This window comes from Numida meleagris, chromosome 10 (assembly GCF_002078875.1).
Source record: "Numida meleagris isolate 19003 breed g44 Domestic line chromosome 10, NumMel1.0, whole genome shotgun sequence".
Lineage (NCBI taxonomy): Eukaryota > Metazoa > Chordata > Aves > Galliformes > Numididae > Numida > Numida meleagris.
This window is the reverse complement of record NC_034418.1, coordinates 3,889,930-3,905,553: the sequence shown is the minus strand read 5'-3', so window position 1 is coordinate 3,905,553 and position 15,624 is coordinate 3,889,930. Positions and strand designations below refer to the sequence as shown.

Below are 15,624 nucleotides of genomic sequence, written 5' to 3'. Positions count from 1 at the left end.
CTACATACATTGCTACACTGCTGATCAGAAAAAGAAGAAAACTGATCATTCAAGAAAAAAATACATAATTAGGATCAGGGCTGGAATCTCACCGGGAAATGTGGTGTAAAAATGCTTCTCATTTTAAATTAAGCTTTCGATGGCAAGTGCTTGGCTTTCAACAACTCCTCTGAAACTCTTTTAATTGAAGTTCCATGAAAATCTGGGGAGTTCAGCTCAAGTTCACGTCCCAAACCCATCCTGATTTCATTAAAGATCAGATCTTTCTTTATTTGCCAATAAAATATATATATGTGTGTGTGTGTGTGTATAAATCAGTATCTGCTCTATAACTGTTTTTATTGTTTTTTTTTATTATTATTATTATTTATTTAAAGGTACAGTTTCCCTTCTCTTTATGAAGGATGAACTCTGCTCCCTCCGTGTAATGAGAGGGGAGGGACAACCCAAGGGAGATCCTTCCCGTCCCCCCACCCCAGGTGTGGATTGTGGGCTCGGGACACAGTTTCCTCTTGCTTCCCTGTTGCTTCCTTGTGTCCTGCATTGGCTGTGGCAGCCTCAGAGGTGGCTGGCAGAGGTGACGGGCTCTTGGTGGCTCGGTGGAGCCGCAGGGGCTGGGGCTGAACATGCTCTGGTCAAGCTCAGGGTACGGCAGTTCTGCTTGCACGTCGCCATTTTCTTCTCCTGTGCCTAAGACACAGCAAAGGTCCTGATTATTTGGGAGGGTCTTGTTCTGGGCTGACATCTGGACAGCGAGTTCATGATTTTCTTTCTTTCATCCTTTTCCCAAGCGTTGGCCCGCATCCAGCTGCAGTGGCCAGATGTGCCTGTAACCAAGGGCTGAGTGCGCGCAGCCTGTCTGTGCCAGGGCACGGCATCACTTCGCTTCGCCAGCCCAACAGTGAGGCAGGCTCCAGAAATCCCTTCCATGTACATAAGTTTTTCCTCTCAGCTGCCTGCGGGACCGGGAAGGCGGGTTCCTGGGACCTAACAGAGTCCTGCTGTTATGTTGTGTGGGACTCAATGTGAAAACCTGTTGAAAACAGTGTAAATTGTGAATTCCTCGAGGCAGAGAACAATGACACACCTGAGTGTCTCAGCCTGGTGCGCAGCAGCACACTGGTGGTCACACGCACAGCTCTCCTGCTAAGTATTCAGCCATCTGAGTATCCACTTTGGTGCTTCATCCCACTTTTCTTCTATTACGTTACTCTCTTCTGATGGCAGCTACCTGTTTGCAGCCTCCCCTGTGAGCCCTGCACGTTGCTATCTGCAGTTCCAGTGAATCACATTTTGGCGTTTCTGATCAAGGTCCAGCTGGAATCCCACATCTTTGTTTCATGTATTTAATATACTCAAAATGCACTAAATGACAGTTTATAATATCATTATCAACAGTTAAAGACATTATAACTTCAAGAAATGAAAAGAAAGTGCAGCCATATGTGGAAATGCTTTATTTTGTGCACTTTTAACCCTCACAATAGCTCAGCTGCAGAAATGGGGACAGCAGTGAGAGGCAGGAAAACAAATCCTATGTCTGCAAAATCATTTTTCAGCTTTCCCTCTGCTGTTGTCATGAAAGAGCACTGTGCTATTTGGATGGTAAATAACAACCGAGGACTAATTTATTTTTCTTCATAAAATTATTTCTTGAATTGGATTCAAATGTGTTCCTTATTACACGGTTTGATAATTCAGTGATGCTTTCCCCCCATAACATACGAGCTGATTTAAACCTTCACTCTAAACAGCCTCAGGCTTATTAAGAACAGTGTGGACTGAGTATGGATTAGGTTTAAAAGTAATAAAAAAGTAGACCTGTTGGTTAGGTGAAAAATTCACTATCAGATTCCTGAGTGCAGCTTTCTTTTCATGTGCAAACTGCATTAAATGAGGCATTTAATTCAACAAATCCATAGTTCTGATCCACCAGAAATAGAGACTGGGTTAGTTCAATTTGTAACAAACGATCTCCATATGATCAAAGTCCTGAGAGCTGATTCCAACATACTGCTTAAATTAGTCTAACACCGAAGTGTTTGGCTCTGGGACAATATTTGGAATGTCTTACCAGAAGAAAAATTCCTCTGCACACATGGTTCCAATATCGGGGAATGCCAACCTTGCTTTTTAATGGGCTGACAGGGAGCCTCCGTGCTAACTTTCTGACTCCAAAAAGTTCTTGTGCTGTCACCCGCAAACCAGCTTGGATAATTTTTCCTTGGCTTCCTTATTAAAGCCTGAATGAAGGGATTGTGTGGCTTTCTTAATGTCACTTGGTCTGCTTGCCATAAATTCAAGCACTCATGATGAAAGCTCCACTTATATTTCGCTGGGAAATGGAATCAAGGAGAATGCACCCTCGTTCACAATAAATAACTAAAGTTGAGTTATTAAGTGTATTTCATATACCAGCGCCTTATTACATCAGCAGTTTAGATAATGGCTTCTTAAAAATATTTCTCTACTGAAATCCACCAAGAGCGGGTTGCACATAGGCGTCCCTGTGCACCAAAACCGAAGCAGCTGGCTCCAGCAGGAACTTAGGACTGTATTAACCAACAGCAAATATTTACATTTTTACTTGCTGCTGTCTGTTTAGATTACACAGCCATCGTGCTCTCAGCAGCGAGGAGAGGCGGTGTTTGCTCGCCCCTGCCAGGAGCGTTTGTTTGCTGTGAGCGGATGCGAGCTGGTGCAGCCCCGTGGCCGGCGGTGCCCGAGCCTGGTGACCATGGCACACGGTGCTCAGTGGGACTCCATGCCCCTGCCTCCCTTCACTCTTGTTTTACAAAGGCCTCAGCTGAATTTCCGCTGTTTTTATGGATCACCTTAATGTGAAAGTGACTGATACAATTCAGCTAGCGGGGTGCGTATTTACATACCTTGAATATGCCTGTCGGTCTTTACGTTTTAACACCGTTACTCTACACGCATGTGTGTAATAAACTGACATTCAGCTAGGAACAGGCAGTGAGGAAATGCCCCAACTGTCACCTTAGTGTTGCAACTTTGCAGCTCCCTCCTGGTTGGTTACAATGCATTTTGGACAACGAGGAGATTATTTTTAAATCTGTGCTAGGCATTGCTTGGTATTTTATAGCAGCTGGAAGAGAAGGAGGTGGAATGCTGAAAGGTTGGCGCTCAGAAATTCAGCAAAACCGCTGCTTTCATGGTAACTCTTCTGAACAGGTGGCTAAGTAAGCCAATTAAACAGACTTTAAGAACAAATTATGACAGTAATCCATTGTCTGGGATCATTGAAATGCGCTGGGTGGAATCTGGTCCCCAGAGCTGCCTGAATAATGAAAATCTGTTTTGGTGTAATTTTATTGTTTTCCTATCTTCATTAAATGTTCAGAGGAGCTCGCCTGCCCTCTCTCAGGGCTCACAGCGGCCCGGCAGCATGGGCTGTGCCTGGCTGGTCATGTCTGCCTCAGACCCTCTCCTCTGCATTGTCCTGTTCAGAGGTGATTAAGAAACAAATCAATGACTGATGAGCATCACCGTGTGTGATGGGAAGGGCAGTGGGAAATCTGGGTTTTCCAAACACCCTGATCTAATTCAGCTCCTGCTGAGGACAGCGAATGGCCCGCTGGCTTGGGCGATGTTAGAGAACCCCAGGCCCAGCGCTGTGAAACCATCCTCATCCTCTTCTCTCAGCTCCCTCTGCCGAGCCCCTGCCTTTGCAGGTTGCTTTCTGTTTCCCTTTTTCCTTCTAAAACTGGGACAGAAAGGAGTTCTGCGGAATTATTTCAGGCTATCGTATGGTAACAACCCCGCGTTGCCACGTAGGGCTGCGTGAACCGGTGACCTAGTGACAAAATAAATTACGTGCGAGCTGAGGGCTGGAGATGGTGAGTGGCAGAAGAATGGCGCTCCAAATTGTGTTCAAGGGATTCTGTATTCATTTAAGAAATGTGACTGTTTAGCCAATTTATTCATTCGACAAGTTCCTTTTTAACCGTCTTCATTCACCGTTTAGCCTACAGTGCCCGTCATTAGTTTATTAGATATTCATCGAAAGAGATTTTAGCATAAATATGGTTCCACAGAGGATTACTGCACAGGGAATCTATTCTTTTAACCTACTTATTTGGATACCAAGTATTTGTTGAAGTGGACTCGTATTTACTTAGTCCCTTAATGAAGTCTAGAAAAGCTTTTCTGCAAAGGGAATATTGTTTTGTAAAAATTAGCTTACTTAGTTTTCAAAGTCATCTTGGAACAAAGATTTCAAAGATAGAGCGCCAGCCTAATATTGACTTTTTACACTGCATGGTAGTTTAGACTTGCCAGAAAAAGTGCACTTGCTTTTTTGTGTTGTTTTGTTTAAATTTCTCTGTTTCTAGTTGTGAGATATATATGTCATTTCTAGGGGTATGGAACTAATTGAGGAATATGTCCTGCCCTTGTTGAGGTGAACAGGGCAGATAAATAAAAACTCCATTGGACATAAATCTCCTCTACTAACATCAAAGAAACAGGATCCTGCTAAGTGTATTTGTATAATGCAGTAATTTATGCAAAAAGCAGCTTTTGTCAGCAATGCAACAAAGCAGCTTTGATAAATGTCCCCTAATTTATTGTCATGTATCTCAAATCAAAGTAAAACATTTACAGCCTGCACACTGAAGGAACCCAGGCCCAGGGCACTTAAAGGGTTTCTCTCCCTCTCCATCTCCAGCCCCCCCCCCCCCCTTTTTTTTTTAAAGTACATAAAGCTAAGTTGGGCAAAAGGTTAAAAAGGCTCTGTTTTGAATGCTAAGTACTTTATACAAATTATGGGAAAAATAATAACAGAGCTGCTTAAAGAACGACAGAAAAGCCTGTACAAATTCAGATTAAAAATCCGCTTAGTTTTTCTCTTCTGGGTGATGTTTAATGAATCATAATGCAGACACTAATTGTGTTTTACAGGGACAATCCCAGTGTCTCAGGCTCGGAAAAATGAGTGGAACAGTGACTGGAAATGGTAAGTGTTTGGCTGCAGTGCTTCGCTGCCCTTCCCAGGTCTCCTGAGCAGGAGCCTTGCCCATGTTGAAGTCAACCCAAATGTGAGATGGTGGGAGGAGATATTATCACTGACTTTAGGATAAAAATGAACCCCCGAGGAGGAGAAGGCCGAAGTGCCAAAAGCTGCATCCCCACTGCCGGTGCTTCCACGGTACAGAAACTCATTGACTTGAGCTTCTCCCAGCTTCTAGGGAGACGCAATGGCCCTGCCTACAGAGCCAGTCCCAGAGGATCGTTATACAACTGAAGGGTCACACGGTGAGGTGTGACTGATGAGGGAGGATCAGAAACGGGGTGGCCATGGTGCCGGTGAGCACACGGGTGCCTCACAGCTCTGTCAGCAGGGGCCAGCAGGAACACATCCCCAGCTCCATGGCCTCTGCCACGCTGTGGTGCCACCTGGCTGGGGCACTGGGTGTACTGGGTTGGGCTGTGACTGGGGAGCGAGCACCCCCACAGGGCGAACCGGGAGGGAGGAGAGGAGACAGGGCTGGTGTGTGGGCAGCACCTCCAACAGTGGGGATGGACACGGTGGGGCCATGGACCATCCTGTCGCCATAACTGGGGACAAAAGGGGCAAACTGCCACCCCTCCCTATAGACCGGGGTGCTGTCCTGCAGTGCTGCTGAGCAGGAGCTCACTCAGAAAGGCCTGGAGCTGGCTCACGGCAGGGAGGCTGCCAAACGCTGGTAAATTAAAAGTATGTGGGCTTGTCAGTCACCCGCACTGCCTTCCAGTTACAAAGACCCAAAGTGATAGGGCTGCTTCTCGAGACCCTTTGATATTTAGGGGGAGTGATAAATTCAGCTCTGTTTCTGCAGAGATCTAGAGCAGCTCCACATGTCAGATTGCTTCAGAAGTAGACAGCATTTCTATGTTTTTTACTTAGAAAGCTCTGTTTATAATAAACCAAACATACAGCTTCAGGAGTATAATATCCTTCGAGTGGAGTTGTTTCAAAGTGTTTTACAACCCATCTGGTAGGCTGACTCAAACTATTAGGCGTGTTCTTGCAGAAAATGCTTTATTCACACAGATAGTAGTGTGTTTCTGTTACTGCAAACCAGAAGAATGAAACCTTGCAAATCCAGGCCTGCTGCACCATAAAACAGACATGAGTTCACTGAGAAAGTGAAAAGGAGATGTTGTTTTTTAAAAATGTTCGACTTTCTTTGTGTAAAGTTGTGCCTGCGGGGAGCAGAGCCAGCGCTCATCGGCACATGGGGCTGCTTGTGCAAAGCCTGTGCACGGCTGCCTGGCGGGTGGCATCAAGGCACGCTCAGGCTTTAAGTCAATATATGAGGTTAAGTTCATATCGTAATTCCTGGGGTTATAATTAAAATTTTAGAAAAAGGATGCTGCAGCCACAGTGACTGAAGTGAGAGATGTTTGTGCTAAAAGCACTGAAGGGGCACTCAGCAAGGCTGACCACGGGTGCTGTGAAAGCACTGCCTGACCACGGTAACACCTCCATCAGGTGCAGAGCTCCAGGAACAGGTGAGTTAAAAAAAATATGGCATCACTGACATTCATCAATGCTTGCTGAACACTTACGGAGATCAACCAGTGAATGTGGGTGCAGTGAGGCAGCGGGTGGTGTGTGTCAGCAGTAGCAACAGCGACAGCAAGTCACCTCCGCTGGTGCAGATTTCTGCAAGCGTGGCACACAGGCTCTTGTTCAATGCTGGTGAAAATGCAGAACTAACGGTGGTGACCATGTTGAAGAATAGTGTTTGTCACTGGTAATTTGCTCTATCAGCTAGTGCTACTGTGCTCTTTGTAGATCTGTCTCTACATACAGGGATATATGGATATATAGAGAGACAAATGCATATGTATGTGTGTGTCACACTACATGTCTCCGTATAAAGAAAGACCTATCAATACGTCTGTATGTTAACTTGCAGTGCGTTGCAGGAGTGAGGCGCTTGCTGTAGGGTGCGGTGCCCAGGGCTGTGGCACTGCCATGGCTCATAGCCTTGTGGGGCACAGCAGGTGGCATTGGTTTACACAACAACGTGCAGGGCGGATGGTGGGAGCCCTGCCTGCAGCACAGAGCTGCGTATGGGAGCAGGGGGACACAGGCAGCAGGACTGTGTATGCAGCTCAGGGCTGGCGGGTTCCCACATCTGGTAAGGGAGGTCAAAGGAAGTCCTCAAAGTAAATTTAAAAGTACATTTAAAATGTGCACATGTAGCAGCAGCACAGTCAGCAGAGCTGTTAAGCAGGTATGTCACATTGAAACCGGTCTCCTGCAGGCACCAGCAGAGCTGCTGTGGTGCGGGCATGCTCCCGGAGGCAGTCAGGTGGCAGCCAGCACCCAGAGGGACAGTACCTTCCTGTCGCTGTCACTGCTGCTTGCTCTGTGCTTACTGCACCGCTGAACCGCCTCCCTGTGTCTTAGCACTGAGAAAAATGAATGGGAGCTTTGCCTCCTCTGCACTAAGATCTGAGGGCAGCAGGTGTGCTTTGCACAGCCGAACCAGCAACAGCTCGGGATGCACAGCCCACCATGCCTGCAGGGCCCAGGCTGGGGACACACCTGCCCTCGCCCCACTCCGTCACCATGGTCCTGCTGTGCAGGGTGCTGGCCATGCGCGCTTGCCCTGTGTCCTCCTGCGTCCATTTTCCCTTTCTTTTTGCATCAAGGCTTTGTGATGAAATTTTATCCCAGTACGTTTAAAGCAGAGACAGCTGTGAGTAGCTGTTAAATAGACACAGAGAAGACCTTGGTCCAAAATATGTGTGTTCAACACAGCGCTTTAGCTATGAGTTGTTCTACGAGACCGCAAAAATGAAGAAACCCAAACATATTAATTGTTGGAAATGGGAACACTCTCGTTGTAAAGGCAGGCATCCTCCTGGAGGTCTCACTCACACGTCGCAGCGATTGCTCAGCTGCTGAAGCGCCTTTATCTCGGCACACTTATTTGGGAGCGGTACATCTGACACACGGTTTTGGTTTATTATGTAATGCTTCAGTAAGAAGTAAATGCAAATTACCAATAATGATCCTTATAATTTGAAACATAACCAAAACCAAACTTTTTGAGCACAGAAATGGAGATTTTTTTGTTGTTTGTCACATCTCACGAGTTAGTTAGTCTGAATGTGAGACACACATTAAGGAGTTCACGTTCAGTGTGAGCAGGCCAAACAAAGAAATACAACAAATCGCCCCCTGCCCCCCATCTCAGAACGTGGCATTAAAACCACATGGATTTGAAATTCTTGTTCTTATACTCAAAATTGCATTAGCAGATTTTGACCTCAAGACTAAGGCACGTTACGTGTGTGAAGGGCCCAGCACCGCTGCTGCGATCCACAGCACCGCTCCCGCGTAGCGCCCGAGTGAGGCCCTGCTGATGTAATAGCGGCCCGCATATGTCTCGTATTAATGGTATTTTCCTAACAGTAACAGCATTAAAGCCTGCCTACCTGGCTATTGAGTTACCCTATTTAGGGTAATTTGCCCAAAAGCCTATCCTTGAGCATGTGAACAACCGTATCATTTTATAACACTTAACTTTAAGACATCAGAAATCAAAGCAGGCCGACAGTCTGATTCCAGAACTAGTCGTTTTCCATTTTTTTTTTTTTAAAATTCTGTTGTGTTTCTTGAATAATTTATTATCTGGATTTTTGTTGTATTTTCCACATGGAATTGATGAAGAAAAATTCTTTTCTTTTCTAAAGAAAGTTCGGATGAGCGAAAATTCACACATGGAAAACAAATGAGCGTCGGGAAGCACTCCTCATAGCTAATGGCTACTTGGTATGGCGCCAGAATTCATACAGATCCTTAAAATCAAGTAAATTATGCCCGCAGTGATAGCTCCCCTTTGCTGGAGTCCCACAACAAGCACCAAATGGTGGAGCGGTGCAGAACTGCCAAATTCCGTGTTTCACCTCCCGGTTCCTTTCATTAAGCAGCCTCGTTCCCAGCAGAAGGGCCCATGCATTTTTTATGGCTCTCCTCCCAGCCCCGTGTGCTGGGCCCGATCCTGCCCATGGCACGGGGCTCTGAGGGCAGTGCCTACCGCGGGGTCAGCGTGTCAGTGAATGGCAGCGGTGATGGCAATCAGACACACGCGTCTTCGCTACGCACCCCACTGATGGGAATGGAAAGAATTGGGTCTTGCAAAGGAAATAATCGTAAAACAAAAGCATTATTCTCTCGTTCCGCTCTTTTGATAAGATCGCTCGCTGAACTCAGGGGTTAGGAAATGTGCCACTCGCCATGCGCCAGATTAAAAACTGCTGAATTCTGTGCTAGAAAATTCGGCTGGATTACACAAATATCTGTTAAGATGAGGATAAATATTTATAAACAATCTTCCTTGCAGAACATGTCTCCATCATTCATTTCCCTGCGATGAAAAATCTGGAACAATGGAACTAATGACTACATTGTTCCAAAGTTAAATCGTATATCTAATAAGGAAAATACTAAAATGAGCCAAATTCTTTATGAACACAACAGTGAAGCAATTAAAATAAATGTGATTTTCCAGATCAAAACTTCTGGCTGTTAATTGCTAGATGGCACCTATCCTAGTCATATGAGTTTCCCTCGCAGCTGTTTTTATTTCACGATACATTCTGGGCTCCCCAGAGCCGTGTTGAGCTCGGACGTGGCGGCAGCGCGCCCGGACAGCTGTGCGGGGCTGCAGGGCTCATGGACGCGCTGCTGGGACAGGGCTCGGGCCAGGCGTGCTCTTGCTGCTTGCCCTTTGCTTGCCCCGTGTTTCCAGTGGGCACGCATGTGGCTTGCTGCCACACTGCGGCGTGCCCACACCAAGCACACAGTGCTGTGCCCACACAACTGCAGCGGGAGCAGAGCGTTTCGGGGGATGTGTTTCAGTCATACGCTTTGTCCTAATCACGGCAGCTGGCTGAGCTCATAACCCTACCTCTTCACTCTCGGCATTTGACATTTATTTTTTTAAATTTGTTTATGGGTGCCTTGCACAGCAGCAGTGGGGCAGGGGGCTGCAGTCCCGGCAGCGCCAGGGCTCTTTAACCCACCCCACCCCAGAGCTGAAACTGCACACTGGAGATCTGGCACGCTCCAACCAGCTTTACTTGAAGCTGCACTTTGGTATCTGTAGGTTATTAATGAGATTAAAGAACTCCGTTACAGGGAATGACAACTGCAGTTTGTCCAACATTAAGCAGATATTGGCATCCTTAGGTGTGAGTTGGGAAGCAATGATCTCAGATATTGAACGAGCTAAAGCCATGAGCAATATGATATTGATTAGACAATGGGTATTGTATTTACCCACATAGCTTTATTGGGTGAGGCTCAATGTGATGTGTTTTTATTTGGGAAACTTAAGGAAGATAATTAAAAATGCTGTAAGGAGAGCCCAGCAGCCTTTGTGCTTTGCTTTTTAAAGGCTACAGATGTCCTGTCTTCTTTCTTTAAAACGGCATGCGCTCCCTCTCCACCTTCCAAAAGATCAAGGGTAATAATAACAACAATAATAATACAGTGTCCTGGAATTTTTCTACATGCCTCAAGAGAACTTTAATTTTTTCCAGAAACTGTTTTCTGACAACAGCCGTCTTGTGGACTTTTCCTGTTCCCCAGTCTGCATTTCCAGTGCTGCTGCGGCCAAGTTAAAATGGTGTCTTTTGGATACAGGGCCTTTTATGTAGAAAACCCTTCTTGTGTTGAACAAAACCATGCTGATGAAAGGAAGGAGCAGCACAGCACAGAGACACAGGGGTGCAGGGAGCAGCTTTCCCCACTACGGAGCAGGGAAGGAGGGAGGTGAGGAGGTCTTTTATCTTCATTTTTTTATTTTGACTTAGTAGACAGTCAGTCAATCCCAGATTTCTAGACTAAAGGTGTGGAACTCGGGTAGTGCTTTGTGCCTGGCAGTTCCGTGATGGACGCACACTTCACACACACAGTGCTGCAGCCCATGGGCCATGCTCCATGCAGCAGGCCCTGCCTGCAGCACGGGGCAGCCCTGACCTGGTGGGCAGGTAGCGTTGTGCACTGTGAGCTTGTGCACCATGGGCAGTCTGGCCTTGATGACAGAATTCAGGAGCCTCACTCACATCACAGACAGCCCAGTGGTCCAAGCACATACAGAGAATGCATCCTGCCAGACTCTTCTGCTGTTTCTCCCATCAGTTGCATTCTCTTTCCCCAAGGGCTTTTTTCCATTTTTTTCCCTTCATAATCCCACAGCAATGCCCAGCCCAGCACAACGTTTCCATCTTGCATAAGAAGGCTGACTCACTGCAGCGCTCAGCTCAGGCGCGCTTCCCTTCCATGGGACACAGGTCCTAGTGGCTGCAGGCAGGGCCTGGGCCTGGCACACAGCAAGGCCTGCACCCAGCTCAGGGCTGAGGCCAGCCCCCGTGTGCCACCCTCCCGGCCTCTGCCAAGGCCATTTAAGTAGAGGTGTGACAGCTCAGCCTTTCCCCTCCCTCCATGAATGCCTGCTGCTCTAACTCCCCAAGCTTTTGGCCATGGGCCGTTTAATATTTTCCTCCAGCTCAGCCATCTCCGATCACCAGAACTGCTGCCGGCTCCGCTCCCATGGGCGAGGCAGCTTCTCACAGCCACCGCTTCCTCTGCTCTCCAACCTGACGCTTTCCAGCTCCGGGCTTTGCAAGGGGAGGCAGAGAAGCGTGTGCCGAGCCTCCATCTGCACCACATCATGGGAATACAAAATGGCACCGAGTTCTACTTTTCCTCATTAGATGTGGGCAAACTTGGCTGGAGTACAAGCGTGAAAACTCATCTTTCTTCAGCTGCTTGTAATTCATGCTTGAGCAAGAGCATTATTTGGGGCTTAAGTCAGAGTCTTCTAAGTAGGTCACAATTCTCCTAGACCCAAACTCCTGCATAAGACTTCTCAGAAACGCAGCTCCTTACCCTCCTGATTTGTGAAACACCTCGGGAGCCCTCTTATCAGCTTTATCAGCTCCTCAAATGAATCCACAAAACAAACAGTTACTAAGAAGTTGCTTCCTGCATAGGGTTCAGACTTGGAAAAATTCCTCTGCCTTGGGTGGCAGCCATTTCTCTGTCTCATTTGCATGGCTGGTTTCTTGCATTTTAACGATGCTCCACTGTAGCCAGGTAAATGGATGCACCCTGCAACTCCTCCAGTCTCTGCATCAACAAGAGGACAAAAAGCTATGGAGAAGGCAAGGAAGCTGCAGCCCACGTGGGGTGTGCTGGCTGAAACACATGCAGTGCAGTCCATGCTGTAAAACAGCATTCATTTTAGTGGTGCAGAAACTGATTTGCCAAATCATCACAGCATGTGTTAGATATTAGTCTTAGTCTTTAGAATAGAACTACAGCTTCAGACACACCCAGAGATAAAATGAGGGAGATACTAGAGCTCAAGAAGAAGTAGAATGAATTGGAATACCACAGAGCAAAGGATGTGTTAAGAGCTCTTTGCTGCACTGGTGGCATAAGTTTTTCTGATATTTCTGCAGGACAGTTCTGAATGCCTACAGCAGCTCACCACCCTGGGTCTGAAAATGATAGCCATTTGCTTTTTTCAGTCATCTAGGAAGAAAGTTTTACCTCCCCCTCCAGTAGCAAGATGAGCCTGGGCTTCAATGACATGAGTAAGAATTCCGAACCAAGCAAACAACTCCGTATCTCTCAGTAGAGGAGAAAAGCTGCAGTTAAGTCTGGTTTTAGTCAAGTCACTTGGCCAGGGGAGATTATCCATAGGTATGGACTGCAGTCGTCAGCAGCCAGACATTGTTGGGGCATTTCTCTGCATCATGGTGCCACGCGTTCAGTTTTTTGCCCTTGATTGCTGCTTTGGTGTGCAGTGGTGAAATGCTGGAGCTGGACCACAGCTGGGCTCCATGGCCACCTTTGGATCGTTGAAACGAGTTGAAGTGCTATTTTACCACGGAATACAGGATGCCCGCGTGCTTTTATGCTTTGGTTTTGATTCTGTGAGGTTATTTTCACTTCCTCTTCTAACAAAATGTTAGATGTCTAATTGAATGGACTGCTGGAAAAGATGCATAAAAAGGTCTGGCACGTGAACTTCTGTGAAGTGAATGCCTTTGTTTCCAAACAGGCCGGCGATAACAAATATTTATTGACGTTTTCCTTCCACAGGGGCGTTAACAATTATAATTTGCTAGTACGTACCTCATGAGTACTTGCAGGTTTTGAACAGAACATCTGTTGGTCAGAGATGAAAAAAAATGTTGAAAAAAAAAGATCTATTTTTCCAGGGTTATGAAACTAACAGCATCACAAATTATCGCTAGGAAAACAGTTCAAAAGCCTGAACTTGCACTTATGGAAAAAGGAACACAGATAGAGGAAACAGATAAAAACGCGTCGTGTTGGTAGGCTTTGTTTTCTGCAGTGATGTATTGTTCCAGCGAAGCGGTTAACAAACAAATTATTGTCTGCGTCCAAAACAGCCAAATCTTCGGTTCCACCGAACAGATGTTAAGGTGAAGCAGATTAAAGCCGAATTCACAATAGGGCTGCACCACAGGAAAGGTGCCCTAAGTTTATCTATTGTTAAATAATATAATTTATCGTCTTAGAGGGCTACGGAGTAATTTCTGTTCCTTTTCTACTTTTTGAACAAAGATTTATAACATAGATAATCCCCAATTTTAGATATTTGCTGCAGGTTATATTTGAAAGAATTTCCCAAAAGACTGATAACCCCTTTTTTTTTCCCTTAACCACAGTCAAACCAGTGAACTAATATGATGCCTGCTTCAAATAAATGTATTTGCTGCCTCTGTGCATGATAAGTTTTCATTTAGTCTACGATCAGCTGACAGTATGCAAGTTTGCAGATACCAGTAATTGAATACAGATAACCTTGGTTGTTGACCTATGCAGAGCCATGGCTGTCTAGTTTCCATTGTTTCTGTTTTTGCTAGTTGACACAAAACTGATGTGGGCTGAATTTATATATTAGCCATCCATTATAGTGGGAATTGCTTATCATTGTGGATGGATATTGCAAGAAGTTTCTATTTATTTAACCTAATAAGATGGCAGAAACAAACCTGATTGGGCCCACTCAGGATCAGAATTAACCCTTAGTGGTCCAGTTAATTTCTGCACAGATAACAGGGCATGTAAAGGATGCCTGCCTTATTTCTATTTTTTTACATAATTATTTTCTTTTCAGTCAGAGGGATTATTTTATCTGGCAAACAATCTGTGCAATATTGAGAAACTGAACCTGAGGGTTGCAAAAGAGTCAGATAGTGCTGGCTATCCAAATCCTCTTTGCTTCTGGCCCCGGCTAAGGACAGTTCTCCCAGAGCTCAGTGGAAGCCCAGCCTGAGCAGACAGTGAAGTAGAGGTTACCACATGGTGCCAGGGTCAGTGGCAGCACAGCCCCTATGAGCACTCCTCTAAGCTCTCATACACTGGAGCCAGACGGAGACGCCTTTGGTTGTCTGCAGTGTTTGACCAACTTGGTTTTAACATCACATTGGCCACAGTTAGTTGTGCGAGTTTCCAGCTACCTGTAAGGTTATTTAGATCCAGATGGTTTTGCAAATGCAGTAGCTCACACAGAAGATCCTGTGACGGTGAAGGATGAAGGTTGCTGTTGCAGTCTAAGGATGACCAATCCATTGGCTGGGTAAGGATGGTAACAAAACCAGAGAGTCATCTTTTTTTATTGCTATTAAAACAGTCAAACTCTGGTCCCAGTGACCTTGACAGCAAGAGTTCAAGGCAGCTAGCTGATCAGCTGTTAGCATTTTGAGTGGCTCTGCTCCCACCTTAGAGGAGCAGAGGAAATCTTTCCTGATGCAGCATGCGAGGGCTGAGCTTGCCAGTGGCCATAAAGTGTGGGCTCACGAGAGGATGCTTGCACCCCTTCCTTCACCGCTGTTTGGGCCCTGTTAATGCTGTGCACCATGACTCATGCAAGGTTTGTTCAAGAACATGAAAGCAAAATGGCCAGCTTGAATCCTGATCACCTTGTGGAATACAGAAATGTGCACAGAAATGCAATACTGCCGCTTGTATTGCAATTTCTGCTTTTAGCCCTTTTCAGAGCAGCAAGAGCAAGTTACATGAAGTCCCAGTACAGCTGAATTCTGGTTTTGTTAAGCTGCGGTGTCAGTCGAGTTGGCTAGGCTGACTCGGCTTTTGAGATGGCGTGGGTTTATTTCATTTTATTTTGTAAACGTTCTCCTTTGCAAATTCAGTCTTAAAAATCTAGGGAGCTATAAAAAGGAAACCTGTAAGCATCCTTTTTTATCCACCTTCCTGAACTGCGTTACCTTGCTTAGGGCCCTGCGTGTGAGGACGGATTGACCCAGGACGCGGTGGGAATGCCGCACCCGGTTAAGGTCTCGCATTCCTCTTCTGCGTGCGTTTAAGGATGAGAGGTGCCTGGCAGCATTGAATGCTTTAGTGAACAGATCTTCTACTCCTGGCAAGCAATTTGCTCCCCAGCCTGCCCCCTGCACGCTGCTGCCTTCAAAGAGTGATGAGGGCTGGGTCAGCCCGGCCTTTTCACCGGCATTTTCTTTCTTTGGGGATCCACGACTCACCCAAAAGAAAATTAAATCACCTCCTAAAGGAGGGGGATATTTATTTCTTCGAAGTAA

At 46.1% G+C, this 15,624-nt stretch overlaps 2 long non-coding RNA genes across 4 annotated transcripts in view; one reads left to right on the top strand and one right to left on the bottom strand.

Annotated features, from left to right (window-relative positions):
• LOC110404341 overlaps window positions 1–10,802 on the top strand; it is a 114,021-nt gene extending 103,219 nt beyond the window's left edge. Inside the window, exons 8-9 of the long non-coding RNA XR_002442163.1 lie at window positions 4,924–4,978; window positions 6,368–10,802. This is a non-coding gene — a long non-coding RNA (uncharacterized LOC110404341). The remainder of the gene's footprint in view (window positions 1–4,923; window positions 4,979–6,367) is intronic.
• LOC110404340 overlaps window positions 416–15,624 on the bottom strand; it is a 231,108-nt gene continuing 215,899 nt past the window's right edge. For 2 of the 3 annotated variants that reach the window (XR_002442160.1, XR_002442162.1), the window contains one exon: window positions 10,939–15,624. This exon is cut by the window's right edge. This is a non-coding gene — a long non-coding RNA (uncharacterized LOC110404340). Of the gene's footprint in view, window positions 1,034–10,938 lie in introns of those variants that run through there. The other variant, XR_002442161.1, reaches the window with a different exon arrangement.